We start from the raw sequence: 18,011 nt of genomic DNA, 5'->3' as shown, positions 1-18,011 counted from the left end.
ACCATAATCTATGAAAGCTATTTCTCAGACCAAATGACATTGAGTATTCAGTCAGCAAGCAGTTATTCATTGCCTACCATGTGCTAGATATTGGGGCAATAAAGACAAATATTAAAAAAAAAATTCTGCTCTTAGGAAGCTCCTGTTCTGTTAGAGAAAACAAATGAATATAGTTGTATACAAAATAAATACAGATTATTATTTTTTTTCTTTTTTGGGGGGATGGGGAGGGAGAAGCACTATTAGGTGAGGCAGGAGGGGAATTAGGAAAGACATCTTTCAAGAAGGGATATTTTAACTGAGCTTTGAAGAAAATGAGAGATTCTGAAAGGTAAGAAATTAGTGCCTTTCAGGAAAAGGGGAGAGTGAGCACATGGTGAAATAGCATGTGTGAGAAGCTCCTAGTTTGGTTGAGTGGTAGAATGCATGAAGGGAAGTCATGTGTAAAAAATAGCTGGACAGATAGACTGGAACCAGATTGTGAAAGATTTTCAGTGCCAAACAGATGATTTTGTATTTGATTCTAGAGGTAATAGAATACCCCCAGAATTTATTGGATTGGGAGTAACATGGTCATAATAGTGCTTTAGGAAAATGACATTGGCAACTGAATGAAGATTGGCTAGGAAAAAACAAGCTGCCACAGGGGTCACGTCCAAAAGTCATTGTATTCTCCTTGTGGTTTGTAGAGCTAACTTTCAGGTTGCTGCCCACTAGGAGAGGCTAGATCCAAGCTTTAGTCAATACTCTACTCTATTCCAAAGCAGTTGTGACTTGTCTCCATTTTATCTATCAAATCCAAAGTTTAGAGTTTCCAAGTTACTTAACTTGAGTCAGTCCTATGTAATTAAAAACCAACTGCTAATGTCATGGAAAGGATAAGGGAGGAAGATGCACATTATGTATCCGAGGTGTGAAAAGATGGATGGTTAATTCATGGGAAAAGGTTTATCCTTTTCCCTATGGACAATAGTACCTCTTAACCAATAGAATCTTAATTCCTTCCTCCTTCCTCTCAGGAGTGACAGTGTCTCCTGGGGGAAATACAGTTGTGTGAAAGGCTTTCTTCTTTCAGAATGTGTTCTTACTTCTTGTTTCACAAAGCCTGCCACCTGGTAGTCTCGAGATGGCTTTGTTGTTGGGGACATCTGTATAGCTTTAGATATCCCTTAATTGAGCAGCTGGTGCCTTCTCTGGTCTTGACAGGTTGATCTTTGAATGTACTGCAAGAATCTTAAATGTTTTCCTTAATGATTCTTCTGTGTTTGGAGTTGATACAAGGACCTTTCCTGCAAAACTCTCCCCCCACCCCCAAATTGGCACTGTTTGTATCATTAGTAGAAAATCTGTCAGGTCTATGAATAACTCTGCTAATGAAGAGGATGTATTCCAGCCACCCATGCCTCTGCCAGAAACTATTATCAGGGCTAGCAATAACAGAGGAGGCAGAAGAATGGGGTCAAGCATTGGAAAATTGGTCATTCTTTGAATCATAAGTTCTGTAGATGGATGGGACTTTGCTATCATAGATTCAGGACTGGAAAGTACTTCAGACATCATATTGTTTTAATCTCTCATTGTACAGATGAGGAAACTGAATTCCAGAGAAAAGAAAAGTATCATCCCTGGCCACATAGATAACAAGTGAGAGTAGACATGATGGACAGATAGAAGGTAAAACAAGGGCAGCTAAGGGAAGATACACTTATTTAGAAACAAAATCAAATGGTGAAGCATGATCAAGCCTTGATTAAAATGGTGAAAACCCAATGGTGACAAAAGTGTTATTTTAACTTAGATTGGGGGGGGGGGGAAGAATCCAAGAAGGCCTACATCACTAATTATGGTAGAATAGATGACAGATGTAGAACTGTCCAGTTTTTTTTTTTTTTATCTGACAAGTAAGGAAGGTCGTCATTATTTTTTGAATGGAAAGAGCAAAATAAAAATGGGTAATGGGAATTCAAAACATAAGATTGGTTGGAAGCTAGTAAGAGAATACCCAGGTTGCCTTTGGAAAAGACAGTTATAAAGAGGCAGAACTTGGTCTTTTGACTCCAAATCCAGGGTACTTTTTAAAGGCAATAGGTTCTTAGCTTGGAGTCCATGAATTATTTTTTTTTCCTGTATGTTTCAGTATAAGTAATTTTCTTTGTAAACCAATGCATTTAAATTAACATATCTTCTTTGGAGGAAGAATCCTTTCATTTCGGCTCTGACATTTTTCATTGGAATGCCCTCTCATTTCAAGCTATCTAAGATTTTTGTGGAAATTTCGGAAGTCTTTTCTTAACTCTCTCCTTTGCCCTCCCTTCTACAGATTTATGGACTCACAAGAGTATAAAAGTCAGTCCAGCCTTCAGACTGTCTGATTCAAGATCAGTTGTTTTTCTATGTCAGTCCAAGATGAGGAACTTGAGACAAAGAGAGATTTGACTTGCCCAGGGTCACTCAAATAGTAAATTTCAGAGCCAGAAATGATTATAGGTTTTCTTTTCATTGGACTTAACTGCCTCTAGATTCTTTTGGATAGAGCAACAATTTATCAGCAAGCTTTTATTAAACATTTGTTATGTGGGAGACCCTATGCTAGGTCATGAGGAAACAAATGAAGGAATGAAAAATCATTTAATTCCTTTCTATAACAAAGACAAAGATGAAATGGACATGAGCCAAGATAGCTAACTATAAGTACTATCAAGTGTCATGGGACAATTTGAGTCATGAATAAAAAAATCTATAGCAGAAACCTAATATTTAGAAATATATCTGGAACTGTTTTAAATTTACTCTTGCAGGGATAAAAATGACTTTTCTCTTTTTTTTTTGGGGGGGGGGTTGTTTCAATTTATGGACAAACCAAAGCAAAACAGTGAAAAACTAATAATTTATATCCATATAGAGTTTGTAGAATTTGGAGCTGGAAGGGACATTAGAATATAGACTCTGGGTATTGGAAGAGATGTTATGCTCAATGGAAAAGAGAGGCATGGAATGGCTAAATGATTGATTTAAGGTCATACAGGCACAGCTGTGATTTGAACTGTGGCTCTTGGCCTTTAAATCTAAGAATGTTTTTCAGCAAATCCAAGGCACCTCTCCAAAGAACTTCAGGCCTAATCTCCACTGACCTGTTTGGCTTCCTTCTTTCATTCTGTTTAATGTGTATTCAATCCTAAAGATGGAATGAGAAAAGAGTTGCTTTGACCTAGCATTCATTTATTAGTGACTGTGCAAAAACCCTGGGGCCAAGGAAGCCCTTGGACACCAGAGTTCACTGGCTAAATGAGCTTTACAGTATTAATATTGTAGCTATTTTCACTATTGCTGTTGAGTCATTTTTTGGTTATGTCTGATTCTCCATTACCCCATTTGGAGCTTTCTTGGCAAAGAGACTGGAGTGGTTTGCCATTCTCTTCTTCAGCTTGTTTTTACAGATAAGGAAACTGAGGCAAAGAGGTAACAAAAAAAAGTAACTTGCCCAGGATCACACAGCTAGTAAGTGTTTGTTTATTTTAGGACTTAGTGATTCTGTAGAGACATAATTAAATTAGGTACCGTGTTTCCCTCTATTCTATATATGCTTTTTATACAAAGGTAGGCTGTGTTTACAATTTTGAAGATTTAATACATTTTCTTTGTATGAGAGAATTTGTTGTTGAGCTAAGAATTGATGTCATGTGATGTGAAAAACAATGACTCTGGATCTGTAATAGATGTGAGTTTCATTCTGATCCTGTTACTTAGTACCTCTTAACAATTTTCAGCAAATCACTTGATCTCTCTGAACTTTAGCTTTCCAATTTGAATAATAGTTGGACTAGAGAATGGATAAGGTTCCTTTTATTTCTTCACTTCTATCTGAATTGTATCATTTCCTTTTATAAAAATAATAGCCATCATTTAGATTCAGCGGGTCTAGATGGGATCTAGTCTAGATGGGGCCTTCATAATTATCATAGATGACCTCCATAAGGTCTGTGTCTAACAGGGAGATCTCTCGGCCAGAGAACATGGACATTTCTATCATTTTTCTACTATGATCCCAAATTGTTTTCAGAATGTTTCCTCCAATTCACAGCTGCATCAATGGTGTATTCCCATGTCCATTTTTCCACAATTCCAAAAGAAGATTATTCAGTTTCCTAAGAAGACCCCAGTGTCCTGAAAAATGAAGTGAGTTGTTTTAAAGATAAAGCGTAGAGACCCTATTGTGCTATGGACCTTAAGAGAATGACTCACTATATGTGCAGTGCCTGCTTTCTTGTTGTTTGGAATTACGCAAATTCTAAAAGCATTTGTTGTCTGTGGCAGAGTTCCTTAATGTGTCAAAGGAAGTTTGCTATGCAGGCTGATCTGGTCCTTCAGCAGGAGAAGTAGAAAGAGATTTGAATTCCCATAAATGCACATTTCAAATGATTACATCATTATGTGATTTTCAGGCCAGTTGGTTTGAGTTTTGGTTTGGAACAGACAGTGCACCATGATGTAATTGGCCTTGTCTCTCATTACATTCTACCTTGGTTGCACATTCTTTTTGGCCCTGCCTGCTTAGAGAATCCGAATGGCTTAGAGATGGAATGGACCTTAGCAGAGTGTGAAGGAGAGTACTTACTTCACTTGGAATCAGAATACCATGGCTGGAACTCTCACTGTCATTGATGAGCAGGGTGTCTTTTGGCAAATCATATTTCCTTGAACCCCAGTTTCCTTGTCAAATAGAAGTAATTATATTTACCCTATTTGTATCAGCAGGTTGTTTCAATGACATCATGGATTTAGAGGTCATCTAGACCAAGCATCTTATTCTGCACCTGTAGAAACTGCTGCCAAGTGTAGTGACTACCCTGAGGTCATAACTGAAAGAGGTAGGGTTGGAAACCAAGCCTTCTTATCTCTAGATCAACTTCTCTTTGCACTATTTCCTGATGTCTTCTTATTTATACACACATGAATTCATTTGACTACTGTAAGAGCTCTTGAAAACTTGCCAAGCTATTTACATCTATGATCCCATTTGTTCCTCCTAATAATCCATTTAGTGGGTCTTATTAAAATACTTATTTTATAGAAAGGAAATGGAAGCTTAGAGAGTAAGTAATTTCCCCAGGGTTACCTTGGTTTTTTATGTTTGAGACAAAATTCCAACCCAAGTCCTTATCTCCCAAGTCCAGATCTCCTCCAGCAATGTGGATGAAATGATAGATGGGAGAGTGTTTCTTTATTATAACTGCTGCATAAGATCTGAAGATTGAATAACTGGGAGAAACTTGAGAGATTTATTAAATTAGTCTCCTCATTTTGCAGATAAGGACACTGAGGCTCAGAGATGGGAAATTGTTTTCTCAAGGTCATATAGATATTAAGTAGAATGCAGTTATCCCTTCCACATGGTGGGGATTAGAGGTATAGCATCTCTGTGGTAATTTTTTTTTTTTTTTTTTTTTTTTTTGCTCTCCTTCCATATCAGAGAAAAAGTCTGAATTTTGTCGTCTTCTTTGATGGGGCATGTACAGTACTTTACTGCAAAATTTGAGTTAAGTGTTTCTTTGTAGGCTGTTTTAGGTCAATGCTAGGCAATAATGCTGTATGAAAAAGAAATTTTAAAAAATACAAAATATCATATTAATTTCTGCAATGTAAAATCTGCAATGTAGTGAAACCATGATTGGACAACTCACAATGTGGAAGGGATGATTGTATTTACAATTTGAAATCAGATTGTTTGATTTCAAATACAATATTCTTATATGTAATACAAGATACATTTGTATCTTTTTGTATATACATTTACATACAATGTATGTACATATACATACAATACAATATACATTTGTATACAAACACAGATATTTTTTCCGCCACACTTTGTTACTCCTAATTGTCATTTTTATGACTTTATTATTTTTTCATGAATAAAGTGGAGCTCTAAATGATAATCTGAGTTATCCATGGTGATCTAGAAGGTTCAGTGGCACAGCCAAAAGTAAAATCCAGGAATGATAATCCTCATTTAGTGCTCTTTATATAATATTCTTCATTCTTGCCTTAACTATGCCATCTTGACTCCACCTCCTCATTCTTCATTCTTCAGACAGTTTTCTGTAAAAGTTCAAGCTTTTAATTACTTGGACCTACAATTACTTTGTGTTATCTTTTCAAAATGATGGTTTCCAGAGGGTGGGAAGGGAAAGGCCATTTAAAAGATGTTACATAACTTACATTAAGTAGAGAACTAATTTACTTAGAAACACTGAATTACAGTGTTCTGGTTATCAAGCAAAAGCACATTCATTAATCATAATCACTTCTTTGCTTGTTTTGTTCCACATATATCATATCATTGACTCTAGCTTTCAAGAAATTAGTTTGCTTAGGAGTTAGTTGGGCACACAAATAATTGTGGGATAATAGAGCAAGCAAAATGGAGGTAACTCTTGAGGGTGAAAGTTCTTTGCTCACAACAATCCTGAGAATCAAGTGGTATAAATGTTATCAAAACCACTTTTTACAGACAAATAATCTGAGGATCTGAGAGGCTAAGTATTTGCCAAAGATAGTAAGTGGTTGGTTTCATGTCCACTATTCATTTTATTACATGATTTTTAATGTTAGAATCACAAAAAAAGTTAGCATTGTAAGGGATCTTAGAACCGGGAGGGACTTTAGCTGTCATGGAATACAACTTCCTTACTGTGTAAAAGGAAACTGAGGCACAGAACAATTAGGTGATTTGCCCAATGTCACACAGCCACAATGAAGCAAGATTGTTCTCCCACTCTCCCCTTCTTTACTATTGAAAATGGGAGCATATTTTCTTCTAGGACTCACATCATCCCCCCATATCTTAGCCTTATTTCCAAGGATCATGACAGTTTCTTGAAAGAATGTGTTCTGTGGATTTTCATTTCAATTCCTTTGAGGGCAATTTGCTTGCTCTTCATTCAGTTTTGGAGACATTCGGAGATATCAGATCCAGAGAGCCAGCATTTGCATACATTTTTAAGGCCACAGGCTTTCATTTGGTACATTGACAAATTTGAAAAAGAAAAAGAAAAAAAAAGAAAAATCAGTCTTTAAGGCGTAAAGCTACCATTGTGTAATGTTGGATTGTCAGGAACATTCAGTAAGGGGCAGCTAGGTGGTGGAGTGGATAGAGCATCAGCCCTGAAGTCAGGAGGACCTGAGTTCAAATCTGGACTCAAACACTTAACACTTCCTAGCTGTATGACCTTGGGCAAGTCACTTAACCCCAATTGCCTTAGCAAAAAAAAAAAAAAGAAGAAGAAGAAGAAAGAAAAAAAAAAGCAACATTCAGTAAGCAAATGCAGGGAATATTTAATAATCATAGTCTAATATAGGAGAATGAACACTGGACTAAGGAATCTGGGACTATAAGCTTGAGTCTCACCACTGCTATTTACAAGCTAGTAAAAGTAACTTTACTTCTAGCAGCCTCTGTTTTCTTATTCTTTAAATGAAGCACTATGACTTGTAAGATCCCTTATAATGCTAATATTCTATGTAATATTCTGGATAGTTTAAACTTGTTGTTATTAGATATGGGCAGGAATGCCTTGTGGTTAGTCAAATATTCCATTTGTTAGTGATTTATAGCAAGAGTGCATATATTCATGACCATAGTTATACATATAACAACAGTTCAATCTACAAATTTTTATTAAGTGCTTTCTACCTGCCAGGCATTGTGCTAGGGAATGGGAATATAAATACTATGAATCTATTTGCAAGGTTGTTACAAGTAGCTTACATTCTAAGAGGGGAGGAGTAATGAAGGGGAAGGACATAAACATTTATATAGTGACTCCAGTGTGCTAGGCATTATGTTAAGTGCCTTATAAATATTATCTTCTTTGATTTTTTGCGGGGAGAGGAGGCAATTAAGGTTAAATGACTTGCCCAGGATCACACAGCTAGAAAAAGTATGGGGCTAGATTTAAACTCATCTCTCCCTGCTCTATCCCACTACCCACTATCCCACTATTGCCACTGTCCTTTGATTTTTACAGCAACCCTGGAGCTATTCTTATCATTATTTTACAGTTGAAAACTCTGACTCTTCATGAACCCATTTAGGGTTTCCTTGGCAGAGATATTGGAGCTGTTTGCTATTTCCTTCTTTGCTCATTTTATAGATAAGTGAACTGAGGCTAACAGGGTAAATTGACTTGCTAAGGTAACACAGCTAAAAAGTATCTGAAGCAAGAGTTGAACTTGGGAAAATGAGCCTTCCAGACTCCGGGGCTGGCTCTCTAGCTGCTGCATTATTTTGCTATCCTAAAGATGTCCTTTTATTTGCAGATTAATTCTGCTTGACCAACCTCGTAGGCAGAATTAGTACCAGTGGACAGAATTTATTGAGGAAAAGATTTCAATATCATGTATAGAAACCTAATGTTGTCCTCAAATGGTCTGTCTTGGAAAATAAGTTCCCTATCATTGATAGTCATGTGAAAGCTGGATGATCCTCAGTTCAGAGATTGTTAGTGCTGAAGGGACCTTGGAAATTATCAGTGCAAGGCACTTATCTTCCAGAGGACAAGACAGTAGCTCCTGGAAGCTAGTGACTTAGCCAAGATCATACATTGAATTCGTGTTGGCAGGAGATGTAGAAAGGATTTATGTCTCAGCTAGAGGTAGATTGGGGTACCCTCTGTGCTCTGATTCAGGTGTGAAATTGAAGATTCTGTGGATTCCATTTGCCACTGAGCCTACAGAACACTTTTCAAGCACATAACACTGAGATCCGTGATGTTTCTTTGCTCCTTAGACTGCATTTATTGCTTCAAGCTTTCTCTCTTCGCAGATGTTTGAGGAAATAATCTGCAGAGTTTGTGCGACAATGCTACAGCGCAGCCCTATAAGGACCTATATTCCCTATAAGGGAAAATATGTGAGGGCTTGCTGTGAGGAAGGCAGAGCAGTATCACATAGATTGTTGGGATGTCATACAAATACTATATCACTTAAGCACACTTCCAAATATTTCCACACAGAATTTATGTAAAGCCTCCTAACTTAGCAGGTGGCTGTTGAATGCAATGGAAATCAGCCCACTGGAGAAATAGCTTTTTTTATCTTGGTTCTTTGGCACTCTGCCTTTGGAGAACACTACTCATTCTTTAGCTAGGAGAAAGGACAGACCATCTATCAAGCTGCTTTGTAATGATGATGGTGAAGTAGTGAAAAGAAGACTGGACTTGGGCCCAGAAAACCAGGGTCTGAATTCTGGCTCCAGAACTTATTAGAAGGGTGGCAGTGGACAAGTGATTTTACTTCTCTACCTCAGTTTCTCCATCTGCAAAATAGGGATACTATTGTTTTATATCACAACTTCACAGGGTAGATTTGAGGAAAGAACTTTGCAAACTTTAAAATTTTGTAGAAAATAATATTGAAATTTGAGTTAGTGATCATGGGGAATAAGGGGAGAGCAAAGGCAAATAACCTACAGTAAGCAGAGGATTTAGAGTTATAAGGCCGGTGTTTCAGGCTTTGTTCTGACCCTTATAAGCTGTGAGATTGTGGATAGGTTCCCATCTTTCTGAGACTCACTTTTCCTTTCTATAAAAATGGGGACAGTTCTCTATCTTACTTCCTAGGGATATAGTGAGCATCACAACATGTGTTGTAGAGTGCTATAAAAATGTGAGTTCTTGGTAGCAGTAGAAATATTAACAATTAACGTTTGTAAAGTTTGTAAGATACTTTAACTTTGTGAGATAAGAATATGAGTTAATTTCTTGTGCCTATCACAGTGTTTGGCACTTACACAACTGATAATTCATAAATGTTTTTGATGCATTATCTTAGGAGGAAATTGAGGCATAAAGAGGCTAAGTAATTTTCCCGGACTCACTCAGTTAATTAAGTAGTAGAGTTGAGATAAAAATTCATGTCTAGCTTTAAGAATTAATCTCTTTCTATGATTCTTAACAATTCTATCTCAACTAATAGCCACATTATGAGGATTGTAAAAGCCAAGACCCAAGAGATTTTAGGTCAAGGGCAGGAGAGCATATAGCCAAAGTGCCACACCTAGCCCTCATTACACAAATCAAAAGCCCAAATCCAAAGCAAGAGGGAGAAAATCAGGAGATTTCACTTTGCCAAGACAAAACTAAACGGCTGTTTCTGAGCCAACAGAGTTGTCCAGCTTCCTGTATCCATTGGAGGGGGAGATATTGTCCGATGACTCAGCCTTTTTTTTTTTTTAAGCAGACTCAGGCCAGAGGGTGGTTTGACCTAGGTCTTCCTTCATTCAGCAAACATTTAAGAATTAATTCTCTACTATATGTAGAGTACTGTGCTAGTTACTGTGAGAGTTGCAATGTTTATTTTTTTAATTTTTATTTTTTTATTAGTACTTACATTTATTTCAGGCATGCAATTCATACCACATATTACTGAGCAAAATTATATTGCAAACAAATATATAGAAATAACAAGCATTACCAAATAACAAAACTAGCATTAGTGTTATAAATATATTAATGGAACTAATAAGGAAAAAAGAGAGGCGATATTTAAATATAGTCCATAGTAGATATAAATAGATAATTCCCAGTTTCACATGTTATTTCTGGAGACTGCATTTTGAAATTGATTATCCACAAAGTAAAGCAAGTTTCTATTTGTGCAGGGGAGATTGTCTTTTTGGACTTGGATGGAAATTGTCAACTACGTAGGTAATAATGTCAAGAAATGAAGTCCTAGCTCTTCATTGGATAGGGTTAAGTGAGCAGATCAGTAAAAAGGAAATCAGTGATAATTAGGAACTGTCCATGCTTGTGAAAAGATAATTCACATCCTAGAATAAAAGGAGTGCTCTTGGAATTTAGAGAAGAAAAAGACTAGTCTGTTCTGGATGACATTAGGGAAGATCAGACTTAAAAAGGAACTTTAAGTAAAGTGTAGTATTTAGCTAGGCTTAGAGAAGATATTCCAGTTGGGGCACACTGATATGAGCAAAAACTACGATATGCTGGATTTAGGAAGGCCTGGATACAAATACCACACCAGCTATTAGCTGTAAACCTGGGTAGTAAAGTCACTTAATCTCTTTGTGCCTCAGTTGCCTCATGGAAAGTAGGATTGAGTTTAGTAGCCTCTCTTCCAGCTCTACATCGATGATTTTATAGGAAGAGTAAGATGTTTTGGCAGGGGGTGAGAGGGTTAGAATGGATGAGTTTGGATGGAGAGTAGATGGATTCTGATAACAGTCCTAGGGCTATCTGAGGGATTGGCAATTGATAAGTAGAGGAAAGAGGAAAGAACAGAAAAAGAGAGATTATCCCTTTGGTGCTCGTGCTTGCTTTATATTTCTCTTCTGCTCATTATAGGAGTTCTTTTACTGTTTTGAAAAGAAGCATAGTACACAGAATGTCAGAACTGAGAGGGATCTCAGAATGCAGAATATTAGTGCTAGAAAGGATGTTACAACAAAGAACATAGAATGTCATACATTGAGGGGGATCATAGAGTGTAGAACCCAGATTCTCAAAGCTGGATGGGACCTTAAACAGAATATTCTTGGACTTGGTGAACCTTTTAAAAATTTTTACAGATGAGGAAACAGAACAGAGAGGGGAAGGTGACTTGTTTAGTTTCATTCAATGAATTAGTGATAGAGGATAAGGGTGAAGTATGACTGTTAGAGAGCTCCCTGACCACAAAAAAAAGACATTGAAATACTATTCCTGTGCCAAGAAATTTGGCTATAGTTCAATATGCAAATAGAAAGATGTATTTTACACATTATTACTGTTTCAGAGACATATGTATAATAACACATTGGGCAACATCTGCCAAATCTGTTGTCACCCGTGGAAAATTAAATAATATGAGGCTGTGAAGCATTCCTTTGCCATTTCTGAATAAGAAGGAGGAAATGGCAGTGTATTTATTTTATTTTCTTAGAGCCAATAATTGTTGGCAGTTTCACTAAATGATTACAGGATATAGGAAGCTATTTTTTAGTGGCAGTTGACAAAGATAGTCTTTCCAGGGACCAGTGATAAAATCCAGAACTCCAGATAGAACTTGGACCTTCTTCTGTTGCCCTTGAAGGCCTATGGTTGTAGTGTGGTCATAATCACTGCTTAGTAATTAGGAGATCTATATTCTTGCCTCAACCACTACATCTTATACAAGTCACTTACACTAGCCAAATCTTAGTTTGTTTCTTTAAAACAGAGTATAACTAGAATGCATTAAGGTATCTCAGCTCTTGATAATCTAAATTTCTGTCATTTATAATTCACTAAAATGTTGGGGGAAAACTGACAAACTCTTTAAAGCAAGAGTTCTTAATCTTTTTTTTTTTTTTTTTTTTTTACATCATGGACCCTTTGACATTCTGTTGAAGCCAATAAATGAATAAGAGACAGAGCATTATGTAGAAAATCAATTATATTAAAATACCTTTATCAAAAAGCAATTTATATTCCATAGATTAAAAATCCACATTTTTGAGATGAATCATTGAAAGGGTTAATCTTACTTTCATGGTGCACAGGAACTCCTTGGGGGGAAAAAAAAAAGTTTGTCTCCTTTGTCTTCCTTTATTCCTGGCACAGTGCCCTGAACACAGGAAATGGTTAATTAATTTTTATTTGATCAATAAATGACCCTAAATAAGGAATATCAAGTTTTTGTTGTTGTTTCAATGTTTAAATTATGTTTAACTCTTCATGATCCCATCTGGAGTTTTCTGAAGTGAATTCCCATTTCCCTCTCCTGCTTATTTTACAGATGAGGGAATGGCAGTCAGTAGGGCTAAGTGACTTACCCTGAGTCACATAATTACTAAATGTCTGAGGCTGGATTTTAACTCAAGTTCTTCTCACTCTGAACCTAGCACTCCATCCCCCATTCAACCTAGCTGCCCTATTCTTTGTTATATATCAGAGTTAAAGAAATAGAATTTAGTTATTCATGACTGACAGAAAATGGTCAAATAAAGAATAGTCACAGAATCACATTGTTAGAAGTGGAAGAACCTTAGAACACAGAAAACAGTATATCAGAATTCAAACCAGTCTTGGATCTCACCACATAGAATGGTAGAGCTTAAGAACCTTAGGCTATAGAAAATAGAATGTTAAAATTGGAAGGGGCCTCAGGACATAAAAGATCAGAACTGGAAGGGTCCTTAGAGTCCATCTATTCTATCTTTTTTTAAAAATTAGTTTTCAATGAACAAGTTATTTGTTTTCCCTCCTCTTTATCCTTTGGGGGAAAAAAAACATCTAATAAGTATGCATAGTCAAGCAAAACAAATCCCCACACTGATCATGTCCAAAAATACGTATCCCATTCTGTCCCTGAGTCCATCACTTTTCTGTTAAGAGATAGGTAGCAGTTTTCATCATCCCTCTGCTCACTGAGATACCCATGCTCATTGAGCTGTTAAGTCTTTTCAAAGTTCCATAATTCTGTCTCTCAGAGTTGGAACTATACCCAGAGAGGGGATGTGTTATGCCTGTAGTTGCAAAATATATTCATCTCAAAGTTATAATCTTAATATCTTGACTTCCAAATCAGTGCTCTTCAACATTGCCTACTGAACATTGTTGTTGTTTTTTAAATAAGGATGCTGCAGCAACCATAAAAGAATCCTTATATATAATAGACTCCACCTCCACCTTCCCTCTATCTACTTTTCTACTTTCCCTCTTCCTTTTCTTTTCCTTTTCCCACCTTTCCTCTTGTCTCTTCCTGTCCCATACTTTTATCTCTCCATCCATCTTCCCATTCATTTACTTACTTATCTACAAAGGGATAACGAAGAGAGAAAGTATATGACAAAGACTTAGGGTTTTTGGAGGAACATAATTATGCATGTGATTTTTGTTTTCACTCTGGAATATTATCTTGCCCCTCAGTAGAGAGTAGCAGAGTCCGTGTCAGGGTGGTGGAAAAGTTGGATCATGGAGATAAGTTTCAGGAAGCATATGGAGAATGTCATTCTCTGAATAAATTTGCACAGACCTCAATCTGAGTCACTTGGCTCCTGATTGATTAGCATGTCATTACCCTCTGCTTCTGGCCCATGAGTACTTGCTATTGTGTGCTATTGGCACTTGGGAGTGGCAGAGCTGGAGAGCTGGAGAAATGTGTGTGTGTTGGGGGTACTCTTGAATTCCCTTCCTTTCTGGACATTCTGCAAACTTGAGTTATGTGATGTGACTCCCTGGTTCAACCTCTACATTTCATTGAACTTTGTGAATGTGAGACTCTCTGGAAGATTTATTGGTCGTTCCCTCAGATCTTAAGTGAAAAAGTATGTAAGGCTAAGCAGTTTTAGCTCCAGAATCAATTGAGAGCTAGAGAAACAATTCACTCCCCTACCCAACATATTTATGTGTCAAGCATTCAGAATATTAGCAGTGGAAGGATCCATCTGATCCAATTCAGCTCTGGGGAGGAAGAAATTGAGGACAGAAAGAAGGAGCTTGCCCACAGTCACCTACCAAATGATACTATAATCAGGATGAGAATATTTTTTTTAATAGCTTTTTATTTACAAGATATATGCATGGGTAATTTTTCAGCACTGACAATTGCAAAACCTTTTGTTCCAACTTTTTTCCTCCTCCCCCCCCTCCCCCCGTTACTTCCCTCAGATGGCAGGTAGACCAATACATGTTAAATATGTTAAAGTATATGTTAAATACAGTATATGTATACACACAGGATGAGAATCTTAAATTTCTTCTCTTTCAAGCAGGACTCTTTCCACTTCCGCCTTTCTAGGATCTATTATTTATTTATTTAGTATTTTGATATTCTATGCTTCAGGGTTATAGTTGTTCTTAGATTATTATTTTTTTTCCATGGAAAAAGTGGTGGGCTGGTCTGTAACTTCCTTTGCCCAGTCTTTTCATTGAAAGTGAAAATACTGTTTTCTCCTTTAGTCCCACATTCCTTCCTGTTAATTTTTATTGGCCTTGCTAGCCAAATGTACTTTTGTAGCCAAGAAAACATGTTTTTAGGAAACAGACTACAATTCAATCGTTCAACAACTTTTAATTGAAGACCTAGTAACATGCATAGTGTATGCAATACTAACCACAATGGATATAGAAAAACAGCAGGAGCTTTTTCCTCCCCTCAAGAAGCTTATACCTGGAGGAGAGACAAGATTAAAATAGACAAAGCATCCAGTAATGTCAGAGAATAATAATAAATCTATGTAGATTTGGATATATTATAAATGTAGATACCTAATAATGCCAGAGAATATATTTTTACTTTTTAATATTCTGTCCAACCTAGGAGTACCATTTAAAATACTACCTTTTCCACAAAACCTTCCTGAGATGATTCCCCAGTAACAGCAAGATTTGATAAATGATGGCATATGTAGGATGAAGGAGTGAAGAGGAGTGAAGGGATGACACTGAGATTGTAAACCTGAAGGATAGGAATGTCCAGAAAGGAAGGGAATTCAAGAAGATAGGAAGGAAGAAAGGATAAATGCCCTTGACAGAAAGAGAGAGATCTTGAAGAAGAATGAGGTTTGGGAGGAGGATGGCTGGTTTGGACTTGTGCAGCTTGAGATGCCTTTAGGTCACTCAGCTGAAAGTATCCAATGGGCAGTAGCGATCCAGGAGAATGACTAGAGCTCCATATATCACTATGTAGCCATCAGCATAGAGATGATAAATAAACCCAATGGAATTGATGATATTACCAAGAAGGCATGTAGAGAAAGCAAGGTCTGCCACAAGAGCCTTTTGTGGGGATACATCCACAGTTAGGGACTATGAGACTGAGAACAAAAAGAGAGTAGTCATGAAAACTCTGGGAAGAAAGGATGTTTCACAGTCAGATGCTACACAGAAGTCAAGAATAGTGAGAATTAAGAATTGACCATTGGATTTGGTAAAGAGATCATTGTTAACTTTGGGGAGAGCAGATCCCAAAGGACTGAGGAGTAAGTGACAAGGATAGGAAGTAGAGGCAATAATTGTATATAACTTTTTTTGGAAGTTGGGCTGAGAAGGGGGAGAATGCTATAGGAGAATACTATGAAGATTTTTAAAACCAGCATAGATTAGGGGATGTTTGTAGGCAGGAAGGAAAGGAGTTAGAGATCAAATATGAAAAGGTTGATTGAGATGATGGGCTAAATCATATCCAAGATTCCTTCTAACTGCAAATCCATGATCTTATAATGATAGCAATTATTTGCATTGCAAATTTAGGGATACAGAGTTTTCATATCTCATTTGTCTTTTTCATTGCTGTCATACTGAAAGATCTGTGAGGGTAGTGACTTTATCTTGTTTACCAAGGTACCCCCTCTCCATCCCTTCCCCATCGTCTAGCCCTGGGCAGTGCTCAGCGCTTAATGTGAGAGAAATCACAAAGGAGTATTGAATAGCACTGTTATGGTAGTTGCATTTCTTGCTGAACTTAAGCATTTTGACATTGACCTGAAGAGGAGAGAGTGCAGAAATTTGACATGGAATTGTAGAATTTTTTTTTCCCTGAGGCAATTAGGGTTAAGTCATTTGTCCAGAATCACACAGCCAGATTTGAATTCAGGTCTTCCTGTCTTCAGGGCTGTGCTCCATCCATTGTGCCACCTCATTGCCCTGAATTATAGAATATTTGAATGAAACAAAAAGGAACCTCAGATCTTAGTAAGTCAATAGTCAACTGGTATGTCTTAATTTCTTTCTATGTTCCAAAACTCATGCTAAGTACTATGGCCACAAATAAAAGCATTGTCGTGATGGAAGACAGCGTATGAAAACAATCTGAAAAAAGGTACCCATTTAGCGGTATTCAAACCCAGTTCTCTATTGGTTCTGAACCAAGCATTCTTTCCCTTACACTACACTATCTCTTAAGATTAGTTGATGTCTAAGGGTCTTTCCAGTTCCCAAAGTCTGTGGAATTTTCTTCAGGGAAAATAAGTTCTTGTTCATGATGGGGTCAGTGCCATTGGTTTGTAAGAGAAGAATTGAAAGTTGAGTTTCTAAAACTTTGTTGTCATTGTTGTTTATTCATTTCAGTTATGTCCTATATGCCTTGAGACTCTAATTTTTTTTTCTTTTTTGGACAAACTTGGTTCTTTTTGTTGTTTAGTTTTTTATGTCATGACTGACTCTTTCTGATTCCATTTGGTTTTCTTGGCAAAGTTACTGGCGTGGTTTCCCAATTTCTTTCCTAGCTCATTTTACAGATGAGTTAACTGAGGCATACAGGTTTTGGTGACTTGCTCAGAGTCACATAGCTACTAAGTGTCTGAGGCTAGATTTGCACTCGGACCTTCCTGACTCCATGCTGGTACTCTTTTCTACTGCACTGTTTAGGTGCCCCAAACTCTGCTTATGGTTCTGGAAAACTGTCCAACAGGCCAGCCTCTCTTGGACTTTCCTAAATGGAAATTTAATGCGAAGGATCTGACATTGGATGTGATGATGTCAGAATCACTCTGAGGCTTTGGGGTCAAAACTCCATCTGTTGGCAGGTGGCCTTGAAGTGAATCAGAGCTATGTGAGCTTGGGCTTTTTTAACATCCTCAATTTTTTTTTTTTGTCTGATGTGGTTTCCGTAGGGGAGTGCTTTGGTGTCAAGGGTACATCTTTTAAAGTCTTAATTCAATTTGAACAGATTGCTGGGAGCAGAGCCCTCTATGAGATGCTGAGGAAGTCGTAGGAATTTGATGAGACACAGTTTGTCCGAGAGGGCTGAGTTTGCCAGGGGGAAAAGACACAGACACAGACAATTGTGATCCACAATAACGTGATAAACACATTACACAATTATTAAGTGTCATGTAACATAGTGGATTGGGCACTGGACATGAAGCCAGCTGGGCTCCAAACCTGCCTTGGGCACTTTGGAACTCTGTTACTTCATCTCTCTGTGTCTCAGTTTCTTCATCTGTAGAGTGAATGGGTTGCATTCAGGATCCCTTCTAGTTTTAAGTCTTTATTCCTGTGTTCACAGTGGGTGATATCAGGAAAGACTTC

At 37.2% G+C, this 18,011-nt stretch overlaps 1 protein-coding gene across 2 annotated transcripts in view; it reads left to right on the top strand.

Moving 5' to 3' along the window:
* The window catches only part of AFAP1 (actin filament associated protein 1), a 233,552-nt gene that overhangs the window by 61,082 nt on the left and 154,459 nt on the right, over window positions 1-18,011 (top strand). The window lies entirely within an intron of this gene.

Source organism: Antechinus flavipes, chromosome 6 (genome assembly GCF_016432865.1).
Source record: "Antechinus flavipes isolate AdamAnt ecotype Samford, QLD, Australia chromosome 6, AdamAnt_v2, whole genome shotgun sequence".
NCBI lineage: Eukaryota > Metazoa > Chordata > Mammalia > Dasyuromorphia > Dasyuridae > Antechinus > Antechinus flavipes.
The sequence above is the reverse complement of the archived record's forward strand: the minus strand, read 5'-3'. Positions and strand labels throughout refer to the sequence as shown.